Source organism: Coenobita brevimanus, chromosome 1 (assembly GCF_032717465.1).
Source record: "Coenobita brevimanus isolate Jiangsu-jjx chromosome 1, ASM3271746v2, whole genome shotgun sequence".
NCBI lineage: Eukaryota > Metazoa > Arthropoda > Malacostraca > Decapoda > Coenobitidae > Coenobita > Coenobita brevimanus.
Window position 1 is genome coordinate 58,872,451 of NC_136954.1, and position 16,272 is coordinate 58,888,722.

Here is a 16,272-nt window from a genome sequence, read left to right on the forward strand (position 1 = left end):
GGATGGAGTTGAGAGGTATATGAGGGAGGGGGGGGTGAGTTGGAAGGAGGGGAGTCAAATGGTGGGTGACAGAGTGACTTGGAGGCGTTTTGTCTGCGGCCACCCTTTGCGGGATTAGGGCGTCGGGCTATAGATAGATAGATAGATGTATGTGGAACCAATTAATCAATATAATCACCGTTCTCGTCATACTTTTATTTTTTTTTATTATTATTATTATTTTTTTAATACACATCCTGAGGATGGGAGGCCCCACCAATGATTGAGGCCCTACACACTGAGTGTAGTGAGCATATGGGAAGGACCGGCCCTGTATATATGGATGGGTTGATGAGAGAAGTAAAAACACAAGTAATGGAGAGAGGGATGACGTTGGTAATGAATGGTGTTGGATGGAATGCCTCAAATTTGTTGTATGCTGATGATGCAGTACTACTTGCGGATACTGGACAAGAGCTTGGTAGACTAATACAGAGTTTTGTAGATGTCTGTGAGCATTGTGCATTGAGAGTAAATGTAGAAAAGAGTAAAGTGATGGTTATTGAGAGGGAGAAGGTGACTCCCATTGTGATGTTACAATGATGGAGAGAAACTGGAATTGATGAGAGAGCTCAAATACCTGGGTACAGGGATAGAAAAGAAAGGAAAATGTGGAAAAGAAGTGGAAAGCAGAGTGACACAAGGAAGGAAGGTAGCTGGTGCAATGCAGGCCTTGATAAGAAACAGAAGCTTGAGTGCTGCATCTGCACGAGGCTCACATGAAGGAGTGTTGTTGCCTTTAACATATGAATGTGAGACTATGGTGTGGCATGAAAATGAAAAGTCATGAGTAAGAGCAGTGTAGATCGGACTGGTGAGGAATGTACATTGAGTAGAGAGAGTTGATAGGATACGGAATAATACAATATAAGTACATGAAAGATATGGGGTGAAGAAGTCTGTGGACACCAGAATTGATGAGAGTGTACTGAGATGGTTTGGTAATGTGGAGAGAATGGATGACATATAGAGTGGTGAAAAAGGTATACAAGTAATCCCTTTAATATCCGGATGCCCAATAACCAGACACCCAACTACCCAGACATTTTGGGCCTGGGCCTTCAGAACCCCCAATGCCAAAAAACGAAAAAAAAAATCCGATTTTTCGTCCACTAGTGATCTGAACTGGGCACACGGCGCCGACCAGCTGTGTTTACGCACGACCCCTTCACCCCGTCCTTCCCCCCTCCCCAGTTACTGCCTAAGTACCATCGTGACTAGACGCTCATCACAATGGATGCCGCACATGCTCGTTTTTGTGAATAAACAGTGAAAAAACTGCAATACCTCGCCACTAGACCACATGGGAATTTACAGTGTTGTGCAGTGTTAAGAAATTAGAATTTAGAGTGCAAAGGATTAAGTGTGGAGTGCAAACTGGCGATTGAAACTGGCGTGGCACAATAAGAACAGAATGCAGTGTTAAATTATAACTCATAGTACAAAGGATTAAGTGCAGCACAACACTGGATTACTGTACATGCTTCAAGAGCATTTTCACCACTGCCAGAACCTTAATGGAGGCAGGTTAATCTTCATAACGGCCATGGACATGCTGTAAGTACTTTGTACACTGCTAAATATTTTCCATACTTCTGATTCCTCATTCTCTGGTTCCTTTTCATTTATTTCATGCTTTCTGTCCCATATTTGTGTAAATAAGGTCTTAAATAGGTGCTATGCATGTCCGGTAGGGAGGTATTTAGTTGGCTTTCAAAGTTAGGCTGGGTTAGGGTCCATAAGTACTCGTATCTGTCCAGGAGGCTGTGTCCCAGTATCCGGACAAACCAACTTTCCAGACATCCCTTTGGCTTAGTTACATCAGATATTGAAGGGTTTACTGATTATAAGCGAATTTGAAAGAGGGAGGAGGCAAGGTAGGCCAAGAAGAAGGTGGAGGGATGTGCTGGATGAGTGTGTGAAGAAGAGAGGTATGGAAGTTGGCAAGGCTAAGGAAGTGGTGAGATACTGAGCTGGATGGATGAATTTTGTGCAGAGAAGTGCATAACCAGGGATTTGGTACCCCTTTTTAATGTGACGGCATTCAGATTGGCTCTATCAGATAGGTATATGTGAGGCTGCAGAACATGGTGAAACTTTCTGACCTATCTGATGGAGCCCACTGAATTGGGCAAACATTAGCTGTCTGGATTTTGCTACTCCTTACCCTTCCCTATGGTGGGAAAGAAGGTCCGGATGATGATGATGATGAAGATTGACATGTGGGAGGGTGAGAAGAGGAAAACCAAGGATGAAGTGGAAAGATACAATAGAGGAGTACAGTACTGTACTGTATATGAAGGAGAATGTCTTTGAAATGACCAGTGTGTGAGTACTGGTGACATACTATAGTTGCGGCACGCGATTCTGAGGTTGTAGTTATTGTACCCTGGCAACCTAACATTCAAAAGTGCGTCCGATTTCGTGTCATATTATACACGAATCATATTATTATGCACAAGTATATTATACACAAATATTATTGTACACAAACATACTATACAGGAATCACATGTGTCTCATATTATACATGAAATCAAACGCACTTTTGAATGGTAGGTTGCCAAGGCATGATAATAACAACCTTTAGAGTCGCGCGCCGTGACTATAGTGCAGTGTTTACTGATGGGAGAGTGAAGAAAGGAATACTGAGAACAGGGAAGAGAAATATAATGGTAGAGTATTGTACTGTAGTAGGGGGAGAAAATAGTGGTAGGTGTGGGAGCTCACCATCCACTCACTCGATGTAGTGCTGCTCATCAGTGACTGCCCTTTCCTCTCTTCCTTCCTTTTTTCTTTCCTTCCTTCCTCATTTGTCTTTCTTTCCTTCATTCTTTCCTCTTCTTTCTGTCTACAGGTAATTCTACACTGAGTGACACGCCAAACGGTTTTGTGTACACAAGGAAACCAGTTACTACACTGGATGGTAACCATATAACCAGATTATGGCGCCTGGTAATTTAGTGGGTAATTATGTTGCTCCAGTCAAATTGAGCCTGGTTAGGTTTATATCCAAGGGATGGTTGGGATTTATTGCTCATGTAATGCCACTCAGGAATGAGTGAGGCTGATCACTTTCTGAACTCCTATGCTTCTCATGGGGCAACACAGGATTAGATGATGATGATGATGATGATGAAAAAAATTAAATAGTAGTAGGTGGCTTGTACTGTACTGCGTTTACTCCAGCTTTGCCTAGAATTGCCATCTGTCCATCTTGAATGGGTTAAGGGAGGCACCAGTAATATAATTTGTTGTTGTTTTTAGACACACTTGACTGTTTTTGAGTACAGAAGGCACCAGGTTTTGCGCCTAATAGGGACCGTGACAAGTGCCGCCAAAATTAATTCCGCCAAAGTTGGGGCACTGACTTTATGGGAAATAAGCTGCTAGGGACTAGACCCATAAGAAAACTCACCCCCCTAGTGTATTTTTCACTCTAAATACATCCTAAAGTTATTTTGAATGGTTGCAGTTAACACATTAAATCATAAAGTAACATTAAATTAACAATATAACATAAAAACATTAAAAAATACACTGAAATACAGCAACGTCCATCTCAGCAGTTACATCAACAAACAAGGGATGAGGCAATGGCACACCTAATGTCTGACTTCGCTCGTGTCACTGACTGGGGTAATAGTAATCTTTTTTTTAATGCATCAAAGACTCAGGTCTTACACCTATCAACCTGACAAAATCTTCCACAGGAATATCCACTAATGTTTGATAATATCCAGCTTAATCCTGCATCATCCATAAACATACTTGGGGTTTCATTCTCTCTGGATTAATCTTAGAGAGATCATAATACATCTCTTGTAAAATTTGCTTCCAAGAGATTAGGTGTGCTAAGCTGACTCCGTACATTCTTTACCCCTGCACAGTTGTTGACTTTATACTCGGGTTTTATTCACCCCCGTGTAGAGTACTGTTGACTTTATACTCGGGTGTTATTCATCCCTGTGTAGAGTACAACTCTCATGTGTGGGAAAGCTCCCTACATACAGCTCTTCTCAATAGGGTGGAGTCAAAGGCTTTTCGTCTCATTCACTCTTCTCTTACTGGCTTCCTTAAACTTTTGTCTCTTCGCCGCACTGTTGCATCTTTATCTCTTTTCTGTTGTTACTTCAATGGTCATTGCTCCTCCGAACTGTCTGCTTGCATCCCTCTACCCCTACGATGGTCACGTAGTACCCATCTGGCAGCAAACTCTCATCCTTTTTCTGACCAACTCTCTAATGCAAGAGTTAACCATTAGCTACTTCCAGTCTTTCATTTATGCAACAGGTCAACTCTGGAACTGTCTCCCTCTGTCTGTATTTCCCACTTCCTGTGATCTCCAGTCTTTCAAACGCAGTGTGTTCAGGCATCTCGAAATAAGCAAATCTTGAATTTGGCTATTTTTTGTACTGTTTTTGTTTTTTTCTTGGAAGGAACAGTTTGTTTGCTCCTGGCCTTTGGTTCCTTCTTCCTTGCATTAAAAAATATAAAATAAAATAAGAAATATTAGCAAAATTACTTACACGTGTAACACACACTCTCCCTCCATTCAGACACAACACTTACCAGAAAGACCAGAGTGAAGGGCTGAATGGACTTGATGCAATGGGGCATCTGAGGCTTTGAGTAGGGCTAGTGGACCCCACCACTGCCTCCAACACTGTATCGCCACCACTTCTTTCTTGCTGTGCTCTTGATGCAGCACATTCATTCTATTATGTCTCTCCAGTGAAACCTGCCTCTCTTGCTCCTCCACAAAGCCTGGTAATTCCTCATTGAGTATGCTTTAATGTTATTTTTTAACTCATCATCATGCTTGCATTTTTTCCCCCCATTGCAATAGTAATGTTTGGCCTTCCCTTTACTGCCTGCCGTTCCAGGTTCACACCTTCTTACACCATTTCCACCATCACCCAGTCCACATCTGGCCCCACTTAAGCACAAGGTGACACATATCCATCAGTTACTAATCAAGGATGCGAGAGTGTAACACCTGTGGACACTCTGAACACGTTAAGGAACCAGGCCGAAACTGTGTGTTGGCGCTGGCATCTCTGTGGCGAGGATCTGAAACTTGTGCTGGTGGATGGCATGAACGTGCCCTTTTTAGATGCGAATGTGCAAGCACGGAAATATTTGATGGCTGCCACCAAAGTGTGATTTCGCCAATCTGAATGTCACAACGCCTGGTGCCTTACTGTTGAGATTTTTCCTATTTAATAAATGAGCAGTGATAAAAGAGTAACTTGTAAATTCATAGCAGTTGCACCTTCATTAATGAACTTACAGAGTGCACAGACTTGAAGTGGAGGTTTGTTTGGTACACTCACCTGCAAAAATTCCATTCCTTTCAGTAGCTCAAAACATTATAGTTTTGGTAGTTAAAGTTACAGTTAGTTGAAAATAAATGTTTAACTAACCAGTCATATTATATTGGTTTCATGTAACTTTACCCAACTTATCATGCTTATAGGCTGCTGAAGGACAGTGGGAGGAACGAAAGTATGGCAAGCTACTGGTGTATACGTCTTGTGCTGTGACATGTGCTACACTGTTTTAAAAATCATGGAAATTGAGATGTATATACAGTATATATATATATATATATATATATATATAAATATATAGTATTGAGAGGGTTTCCTGTTTTATATAGGGTGAAACTGGGTAATTTCGCCATGAACGATGGTTTTGCTAAATACAAACCACCACATATGGAATATTGACATTTTTATTGCTTTATCAGGACATTCAGCCCTTCTGCTAAAGACACCTATAATTGTTATCGTTAAAAAAAAAAAAAAGCCACACCTTAGATTTTTTTTTAAGTGTCTTGTGGCGAAATTACCCCGTCCAACAAGGTAATTTCCCCGCAAACTATTTGTTGTTATTATTGTTATAATATTTATGTTATTATTGTTACTATTGTCATAATACCAAATTACATATCATACACAGTTGATTATAACTAGGCTTAGGTAATCTAGGCCACCATACAGTAGGGACTGTCATGTATTGGGCAAACTTTACGTAAGTGGCATCCGTCATTGTTTCACTGATTGTTTCAAGGTTGGTAAGTTGTTCGGGGGGACTTTCATGGCAAAAGTGCGTGGCAAGGTGCCGTTTTGTTCTGCATGTGTTTGTGTGTGTTTGTGTGTACGTGAACAATGCAAACTGTTCTGAACCACTTTTAACTAGAAACATGTCAGTAATGGGTAAATAGAATGTTTTTTTGTTTCCCAGTTTTTATTGATGCAATAAATGCTGAAAATTTTTGGTAAACAGTTTAATTTTCCCAACACCATCTTTTTGCACAGTAGATCAAAGTTTCGTGAGCCCTTGTTAGGTCGGGATTCCTTTAAAACTTAAGCCCAACAGAAACCAAATCAGTGCAATAGTTTGGGAGCTATGGGCCTTTTAATTGGAATTATTGGCATTGTGGCAAAATGACCCCATTTTACCCTGTATTATATAGATAGACAGATAGAGGTATATCCATCCATCCATCAATCATCCGATCCAACATTGCCCCATGAGGAGCGTAGGAGCCCGGGGCTAGGCAGTTGGTCCCGACATTTAAGATGAGAGTGACCAGCCTTACTCATCCCTGAGTGGCATTACATGAGCAATCAACCCCAACCATCCCTTGGATATAAACCTTCACCGACTCAATCCGACTGGAGCGTAATAATTACCCACTAAACCACCAGGCGCCAAAATTTGGTTATATGGTTACCACCCAGCGTAGTAAATGGTTTCCTAGAGTACAGGAAACCATTTGGCTTGTCACTCAGTGTAGAGTCACCCACAGGCTGAAGGAAGAAGAGAGAATGAAGGAAAGAAAGACAGAAGAGGGGGTGTAAAGTCACCCTTAGGCAGAAGGACAAGGAAAGAAAGACAGAAGAGAATGGAAGGAAAGAAGGATGGAGAGGAAAGGGCAGACACCGAGAGCAGCACTACATCAAGTGAGTGGATGGTGAGTGCCCCCACCTACCACAAAGAGGTACTGTATATCTATATATATATTTTCACAGTGGAAGTACTTGCATTTGGACTGTTGAGACTTCTACAGTAGTGCTGAGAGGGTTTGCAGTGTATTTTTAGGTGAATTTGAGCTATTGAGACTTGTAGAGAGGGTTTGTAGTTTGTTTTAGTACTAACACTATAGAAATGAGGTGAATTTGAAATATTGAATCTTGTAGAGAAGAGGGTTTTTAATTTGTTTTATTTACAGTGTGGAATTGATGCCCATTTGGACAATTAAAACTTGCTGTGTTTAGTGAGTATTTAGTTTTTGTTTAATAAGCACCACAGAGTTGGACTACTAAGAGAGGGTCATATTGTATTCTTATGTACTTGGGAGGCATTCTATAGTCTTTTCACTCTAACTTAGCCTAAAGTTTGCATCTCTCCATCTTGAAAGCTGAGGTAAAAAAAGTTTAGCAGTAGAATATTTGTTAGTCACAAAGAAGTGCAATGGAGAGGATTGAGAGCCACTGAGCTACAAGAAATAAGCTGCAAAAGGATGAAAATCTGGGTCAAGTTAAGGTGAAGAAGCTGTTCCTTCGCAGTGTATTTTCCCCAGTACACCTCAGTATCCTTTATTATCATAGTTATATATCTAATGGCGGGGGACAGGGCGACTTGGAGGCGATTTGTTTGTGGCCACCCCAAACGGGATTGAGGCGTCTGGCAATAGATAGATAGATAGATAGATATATCTTTTTAGCATAGGCACATATTGGATCAGTAACGTATAAGAAAATTTGAGGTCTGTTCAGAAAGTATCTGACCTTAGGCTCTAAAAAAGTGAATAGCTAACTTGTTGAGCTGGACACTAATCCCCCTCAAAGTAGGCCTCTTCCGACTTGACAAACGTAGCCCCGCATTCTTTTCACTGCATGAAAAATTTTTCCATCCATCTATCCATCATCCAGTCCTGTGTTGCCCCATGAGGAGTGTAGGAACCTGGGGCTAGGCAAGTTGGTCCTGACATTTATGATGAGAGTGACCAGCCTCACTCGTCTCTGAGTGGCATGACGTGAGCAGTAAACCTCAACACCCCTTGGATATAAACTTCTATCTATCTATCTATCTATATACCTAGGCTGCTTCCCCCAAGGAAAGGGAGGTAGCCGAGACAGGATGACACACTCTCCATTTACTCATCCATTCAAACACATTCATTCACATCTTAGCCCCAAAGGGGAGAACAGACAGATCCTCACCGCACCACACCGCACAAGGGTCAACTGCGCAATGCAATCAGTGACATCCGCAGCAGGGCCTGACAGCAGAACTGGTTTACCCCTGCCACATCATAACAGACCCATCCCCTTACCCGCACCTGACCTGACTAGCTGATCAGACCAAATGCGGGAGAATATCCCCTCAGGGCTGCGTCATCACTTATTCACAATTTCTCTCCATTTATTTCTGTCACGCACAGCCACTCTTCCTTGCTCAACAGACATCCCTCTCGCATCCAGCGCTCTCTTCACACTGTCCATCCATCCTGTTCGTGGTCTTCCTCTCAGCCTTACACTTCTCACATAAGATCTAGTTATCTTTTTCACCAATCGCTCATTATCCATTCTCTCCATATGCCCAAACCATCGCAACACCCTCTGCTCAACTCTACCAGCCATCTCCCGAACAACTCCAGTTCTCCTTCGCACTTCATCATTTCGCACCCGATCCATACGCGTCACTCCACACATACTCCTCAGACACCTCATCTCCATTACATTCAAACTTTTCCTCTCTGCAACACCCTTATTCCATGTTTCAGCCCCATATAATGGATGTAAAGAGAAGGCTGTATGAGGATATAAACTTGACCAGGCTTAATCCAATTGGAACACCTTAATTACCCACTAAATCACCAGATGCCATAATTTGGTTACATGGTTACCACCTTGCACAGAAAATGGTTTCCTGGTGTACAGGAAACCATTTGGCTTGTCACTCAGTGTAGAGTCACCCGTAGTCAGATGGAAGAGGAAAGAATGAAGGAAAGAAAGGCAGAAAAGGAAGGTAGGAAAGAAGGCAGGAAGAGAGGAAAGGGCAGTCACCTGAGAGCAGCACTAACTCAAGTGAGTGGATGGTGAGTGGCCCCACCTACCACTATCCTGCAAGTGCTTTGTCATATTCGTCATGATCTCTTCTCATGGATGAACATTGCTCAAGACATGCTGGAGTGTGCAAATCACGATCCAGACTTTCTGAAGGTTATTATCAATGGAGATGAGACTTGGGTGTACAGGTATGGCCTAGAAACCAAATCACAGTCATCCCAGATGAAGCATGCAGAGTTGCTTCGGCAAAAAAAAAAAAAAAAAAGTGCAACAGGTATGCAGCGAGGTGATGGGTCATTCCATTGTGAGGAACTTTACATTGAACTACTCTCAGTTATATTTGCAAAAGTATGCAATATAAACATATGGTTTTTGCAAGCTATAATCAAGGTGATGGGTCTTTCCATTGTGAGGAACTTTTCATTGAACTACTCTCAGTTATATTTGCAAAAGTATGCAATATAAACAAATGGTTTTTGCAAGCTATATTCACACTACATTATATTACAGTTAGATTGTTTATATGTTTTAATTTGGATGTTTTATAGATTTTCAAAAGTTGTGTGAGGAACGTTACCGCACTGCTACCCCCTCCTGTAGTTTGCACAAGTAATTTCAATAAGTCTGTGATTTGACTGGTTCAGTCAAGGAGTGCTTCATATCAATAATATGTCAGTAGATAAGGATCTTAGCTGTACCTAGCAATTAGATTATTCCTAATGATTGTTACGCTGTTAAGGAAAATGTGACCATCAGACATGTTACAGTACTGGCAAAGTGAGAAACGTTACTTGTGCAGTTTTTATTGAAATATGATTTTTCAGTTAACTCTTACAGTGGTTATGGTAATTGTAAGTATCACAAACATAAACAAAAATGTGTACTGATGTGAAATTACATAATAAACTTAAACTAACCTGAAAGTGCTTGGTGGGAGTGCTTACCATCCCCTCACTCGATGTAGTGCTGCTCTCAGGTGCCAGCCCTTTCCTCTCTTCCTTCTTTCCATCCTTCGTCTTGTGTCTTTTTTTCCTTCATTCTGTCCTCTTCTTTCCATCTATGGGTGACTCTGCACTGAGTAACATGCCAAATTGTTTCTGTACACCAGGAAACCATTTACTGTACTATGCTGGGCGGTGACCGTATAACCAAATTATGGCGCCTGGTGGTTTGGTGGGCAATTAAGGTGCTCCAATCGGATTGAGCCTGTGCAAGTTTATATTCAAAAGGTGGTTGGGGTTTATTGCTCATGCAGTACCACTGAGGGATGAGTGAGGCTGGTCACTTTCATCTTAAATGTCAGGACCAACTTGCATGGCCCCAAGCTCCTACTCTCCTCATGGGGCAACATTGGATTAGACGATGAATGAATGAACGATCTAATCAGAAGACAGTTCTTGTTTAAATGACATCAGCATATTCAAGTGACATCAGCATCATGACATAAACAAAGACTATTTGATTGAGAAGGGAAAAGTCACCCCTTTGAATGTATGTACCATTCTTGATACTTGAGACATTGACAAAGCCTGCACAACCATGTCCTCTGCTATCTCATCTCTGTCTGGGTTGTCACGGAATTGAAACTGAGTATGACCCACTCTTTAGATGTGTCCCTCTTTCTAAGGTAATTAACTTTGATCATGCCCACTTCAGGCACTGACTCAGTGTCTGCTGTTCATAATGTTTAGACAACTTCATGGTTGTATAATGACCCAGTACAGTCATGAGCACTGGTAAGGGGACAGGGTAGTCTGCCACCAGAGGGCAGGTTAATTGCACACGTCCACCCCCAAGCTCCCCCTCTTTACCCCCACAAAACTACCGATTTATTAGGCGGATGGAATGGATATCTGAAACTTCACTCTCTCTCACACCTTGCCGCATGTAATGTTAGTATAATTTATTCTGCTGTTAGGTGTATTGTTATCCATATATATCCACCTTCAGTTCATTGAGAAGTAATTATATTGAGGTTTTAGCAGATTGCAGCAGAATGACCCCACTGTATAGAATTTTTTTTTCCAAATATTTACTCGTCATCTAAATACTAAACTAAAATATAAATAACAGTAACAAGTTATATAACTACTTGCCCTGAAAGCCCCACTCCTACTTTGTCATGTGGGAAGCCACATATCCACCCACCCACTCATCCACCTCCTCACCTGACCCAACCAATACTCGCCTGTGCAACCCACCAAGCACACCAGTCTCAGCCATCCACCTTGCCCACCCATAAATGCCACCCACCAAGCTCATCTAACAATGCTACCCAACCCATGTACCTTAGCCACTCACCTGCCCACCCTGAATGCACCCAACCACCCACACAGAGCACTCTGACCAAACAATCTTCTCATCCACCCTGGCGACCCACACATTCTGACAACCCATCTTACACACCAACCACGGTCACCCTTCTTCCCTACCAATGGATACCACCCACCTTGCCCACCCACCAATGCAATTAATCACATCAGCCCACTCAGCACTCCCACCATACCCATCCATCTCTCCCTGAATTCACTATGTCTGCAGTGATTTCTTGTGTAAAGGTGTGTGTGAGAAACGTTACATCTTTTTCCGGTGACGTTCCTCATGCTATGCATGTAACGTAAGCCGCGAAGAAAGGTTAGAAAAATTGAATCTCCCAGCACTACAGGAGAGAAGGAAAAGAGGAGACATGATTATGCTATATTAATGCATCTCAGGGAAAGAGAAAATAGACATAAATGAATATATAACCTATGGGGAAGCACCAGCAAGAGGACACTGCAAAAAACTACATAAACAGAGGCGATAAAAATGTAAGGAATTTCAGTTTCCTAAATTGGGCATTTGATCGATGGAATGCACTACCGAATGAAATAGTGTGTGCCAAAACTATTCATAAATTTAAGGATATGTATGACAAAAATGGTTTAATACATGGGACAGTATGAGCTTGACTCATTACTGTAATGATACAGTTAGGTTAGAATAATTAGGTAAGGTAAGAGAACACACACACACACACACACACACACACACACACACACACACACACACACACACACACACACACACCAAAGTATACAGCTATGCACTCAACATCATGTAGACAAGTCTTCCTCAACACACACACACACACACACACACACACACACACACACACACACACACACACACACACACACACACACACACACACACACACACACTAATGCAATTTTCCCAAAGGCACACGTAGGCGACTGGTTCATGGTAGGACAAAAGGGAGTAGAACAAGATAAGTCAGGTGACAGCTGAAATCTAGTTGCTGGGGACATGGAATGTGAATTTGTGATGTCTCAGTTTACATTTATTTAATTTCATCATAACAGGGAGTATATGTAATTTCCAGCATTTAATCAATAAAATATCTCTCACTGCATCATTATGCTACAGTAATTGTAGTATCATTAAATGTGAAGCTTGGGCTTAATCATGTTCCTCTCCTCTAAATGGTCGGCTAATTTAAGGGTCTTCCAGGAGGTCCTTCCCCACCCCCCTTGGAAGAAAAACATTGACAAGATGCAGCATAATTGAAAATAAGAACAAAAAATTGATGGGGCAGCATGACTGGAAATAATTTTAGCCAACAGTTGCAAGATTAAGGGGTCCATGGGAACTTGCGGGAAGAAATTTCAGGGTGAACTAAACACTCATAAAGATGCATTTCCAAAGGAAATACCATACAAAAGATCCCCCTCCCCCCCCCATTAGATGAGAAAAATGTCAGAACACGAGGTGCCCTTATGAGTTACTTATTGTTATAAAAGTGTACCGAATACAGTACGTAGCCTATACAATAGAAGGAGGTGGTGGGTCTTGCCACACACCTCCTTAAAAAAATACAGTTACATGCAGTCAGTCAATGGTTACAATTAAGTGCATACAGTATATAATAAAAGGAGGTGGTGAATCTTGCCACACACACCCTTCAGCAAAAAGATGCACTGAAAAACGTAATTAATGAGTATTTACTAAGAAATATAAATTTCAAGGTAACAGCTAATGAAGATGACGGGGAACTGATAGGCTTGGTGGATGAGTTTGAGAGAGCATGTAAGAGACGGAATCTAAAGGTGAATGAAGGGAAGAGAAAAACAGGTCTTCAAGAGAAATGCACTGTGAGGGTGGAGTAAGGAAATGGAAAATGTGAGTGTACAGTATTTAAGAACAGTACTTTGTTAGTGTGATGAGTAAGGATGGAAGTTTAGAGCATTAAGTCTTTGAAGGGGTTCAGCAGGGACTAAAGATTGCTGGTTTATTGAAAGCTGTGATAAGAAATAGGGAAGTGAGCATGGAAGGAAAAAGTTCTACAAAGTATAAGAAAGAACAAATTAAGAAGTTTCACAAAGGTCCTAGAATGTTTTGTTACCGAAGAGAAAAAACAGAAGGTCATGGAAGGCTACGGAAAAAAAAAAGTGGAAGTTTGTAGAACATAGTGGAAACTCCTAGCATGTTTCATAAGGATATATAAACGGTACATCTATGCAGAGTGAGTTATGGGCAAAGATGCATCAGCCGGCTCCTCGGCCAGAGAAGAGGCCGATGAGCCCTCCCCTCCTCAAGCAAAGGAGGGCTGTCCATCTCACCCTCCTATCGTGGATTTCAGAGACCGTCTAGACGTGTCCTCCAGCCATCGCCTCCTGACAGTGGGCACCCATACTCGGTCATACCAGCTCGGAGTTTTGACCTACTCCACCTTATACGATCTTCTTAGGGCGACCAATATGGGTGAGAGGATTCCATCTTGCCTGATTGTCAGGGGAGAGGAGGTGCGTCTAGCTGATCTTTGAGCTTTTTATTTCATACTGCCTCCATGATTTGCCCCTTGGACTGGTCTTTTGTGCAATGTGTGAGCCTTTATTGTCCTGGTTTTGTTTTTTATAATTTATTTTACTTAATGCCCCACATTGTGGGAGTTGGCCATAAAGCCTGAAAAAAAGAGAGAGAGAGAGAGAGAGTTTATGGTCAGAAATCAGCAAGTGAAGAAGTGTTGTCTGTTGTTTCTCCCCCTCCTTTTTTTTAATAGATGTCAAGTAAACGGTCAAATTCTTTGTTACACTTCCAAGGTTCTGTGGAGTTTAGTATATTAATTACCCGGAGTTTGTACCCTTTCAGCTCTTTAGTAAGTAACAGTACCTAAGTTTACCATACTGCGTTACTTAGTTTATTGGATAGTTAAGGTGCTTGAATTGGATTGAGCCTGTGCAGGTTTACATCCAAGGGATGGTTGGGGTTTATTGTTCTCGTAATGCCCCTCAGGGATGCATGAGGCTGGTCACTCTCACCTTAAATGTCAGGACCAGCTTGCCTAGCCCCGAGCTCATACACTTCTCATGGGGAAACACAGGATTAGATGAATTAATGAATGAATGAAATAAAGTAAATAGCCTAAATATATGAAAAAGTTTTTGTTTTTTTTCAAAACCCCCTCCTTTAAGAAATCCTGTACAAGGCCCTGTTCTGCATAATAATATACAATTGTATTGTGATCCCCCCTCTAACGTATGGAAGTGAAGCTCAGGCCCATAGCCAGACTTTTTCGAAGGGGGTGGGAGTCTTTTCTGCTGAATCTGGTCGACTTGCAAAGCAACCAACAGGTCAAAGGTCTGCTTCATTCTTGCTATGGAGTTATGAGTGTGTGCATAAGCAATGTTGGGAAACAGCACAAAACTTCTGAAGAACAGAGAGTGACTCAGGCACTGATGTATATATATATACTGTATATATATATATATATATAAACAGTATACAGTATATATATATATATATATATACTGTATACTGTTTATATAATTGAGATGAAACTTTTAGGCAGGTGAAGGGGGGGTGGGGGCATCCAATCCTCTCGACCTCCTGGACCTTGTTGGAAGGACACGAGTGAGAACAGTGGAAATGAGTTATCTGAGAGGAGCATGGAGAGAGACTGACAAACGAGGAAGTGAAAGAGCATTGTGGTGTGGATGTGACAGAAAGCATTAGAAATGCACTGAGGTGGTTTGGCCATGTGGAGAGGATGGACCGTGGAGGTACCTCCATGGGATGGAGAGTGAGACTAATGAGGAGAATGTATGTGAGGTGAAGGGGTCAGAGGGAGGGAGATACCGGGAATGAGATGGAGGGATGGAATAGAGAGAGATATGTGAGAGCAGATTGTTGGCTGGGGGAAGCACAGCAAAATGACAGGGGACAGGGTGACATAGAGTCGATTTGCATGTGACCATTGTTATGCTACGTATTCAAGGCTCAACCTCTTGCTCCCTGAGTATGAGGAGCTGATCTGGGGTTCTTTCCAAGACTGGGACTAGAGCATGCAACCAGAGGAACAGGGCTCAAAAACACAGGCCAACCAATCTTACACATATATTATTAGACAAACAGTACTGGGTACAGTACAAATGGGCAAATTATACACACTGTAGTGGACACAAAGGACAAGAGTTTTGACTTCAGGTGACAGGATAGGTGTAGGTGTCGCCCAGGTGTGGGAGGGTTCCCGTCAGGCATGCGCTTTCTGAAGGGGCACGGGACCACAGTCATAGGCCTTCAGAGGTCTTTCCCTGGAGGGTCCTCGGTGAATGTGTTGGCCCTCGGGACTGGGGCCGAACAGGGCGAGTAGGCACGCTGCCTTGTGCCTGCCCTTGGTGGAGGACAGCTTGCCGGCTGGTCTGGGAAGGTCTTGGCTGGGAGTCAAGAGGCCATCAGGGGCTGCCTGCTTCATCTCTTCCTCTGGGAGTCTGGCAGCGATGGGTGATGTAGGGGCACTGGCTGCAGTGAGCTTATCCCCAGGCTCACTATGGGGCTGCTCCAGACCCTCTCCAGCTGCGATGCTGCTGAGGAGCTAGCTCCACCCCTTTGGATGTGGGGAGAGCGAGAGGGGCGTGGGTGTCGCAGAGGTAGCAGACGAGGGAAGTACGGTGGAAGTTTTCTCCCCGGCGGGCACGGTGGGCGCCACCACAGTTCCACTAGACCCTGGGACTGCAGGTGAGAGGAGGACAGTGGCCATCCTCTCCCCGACGGGCACGGTGGGCATTGCCATGGTCCTTCTCCCTGTGGGGGGCTGCAGATGAGGGAAGTACGGTGGACGTTCCTTCCCCGACGGGCACAGTGGACTCCA

General features: G+C 42.7%; 1 protein-coding gene across 1 annotated transcript in view; it reads left to right on the plus strand.

The window, feature by feature from the left end:
* Window positions 1-5,614, plus strand: part of LOC145396320 (GDP-D-glucose phosphorylase 1) — a 48,072-nt gene extending 42,458 nt beyond the window's left edge. Inside the window, exon 9 of the mRNA XM_080269981.1 lies at window positions 5,519-5,614. The gene's annotated coding sequence lies outside the window, so the exon portion shown is untranslated. The remainder of the gene's footprint in view (window positions 1-5,518) is intronic.
* The last annotated feature ends 10,658 nt before the right edge of the window (window positions 5,615-16,272 follow it).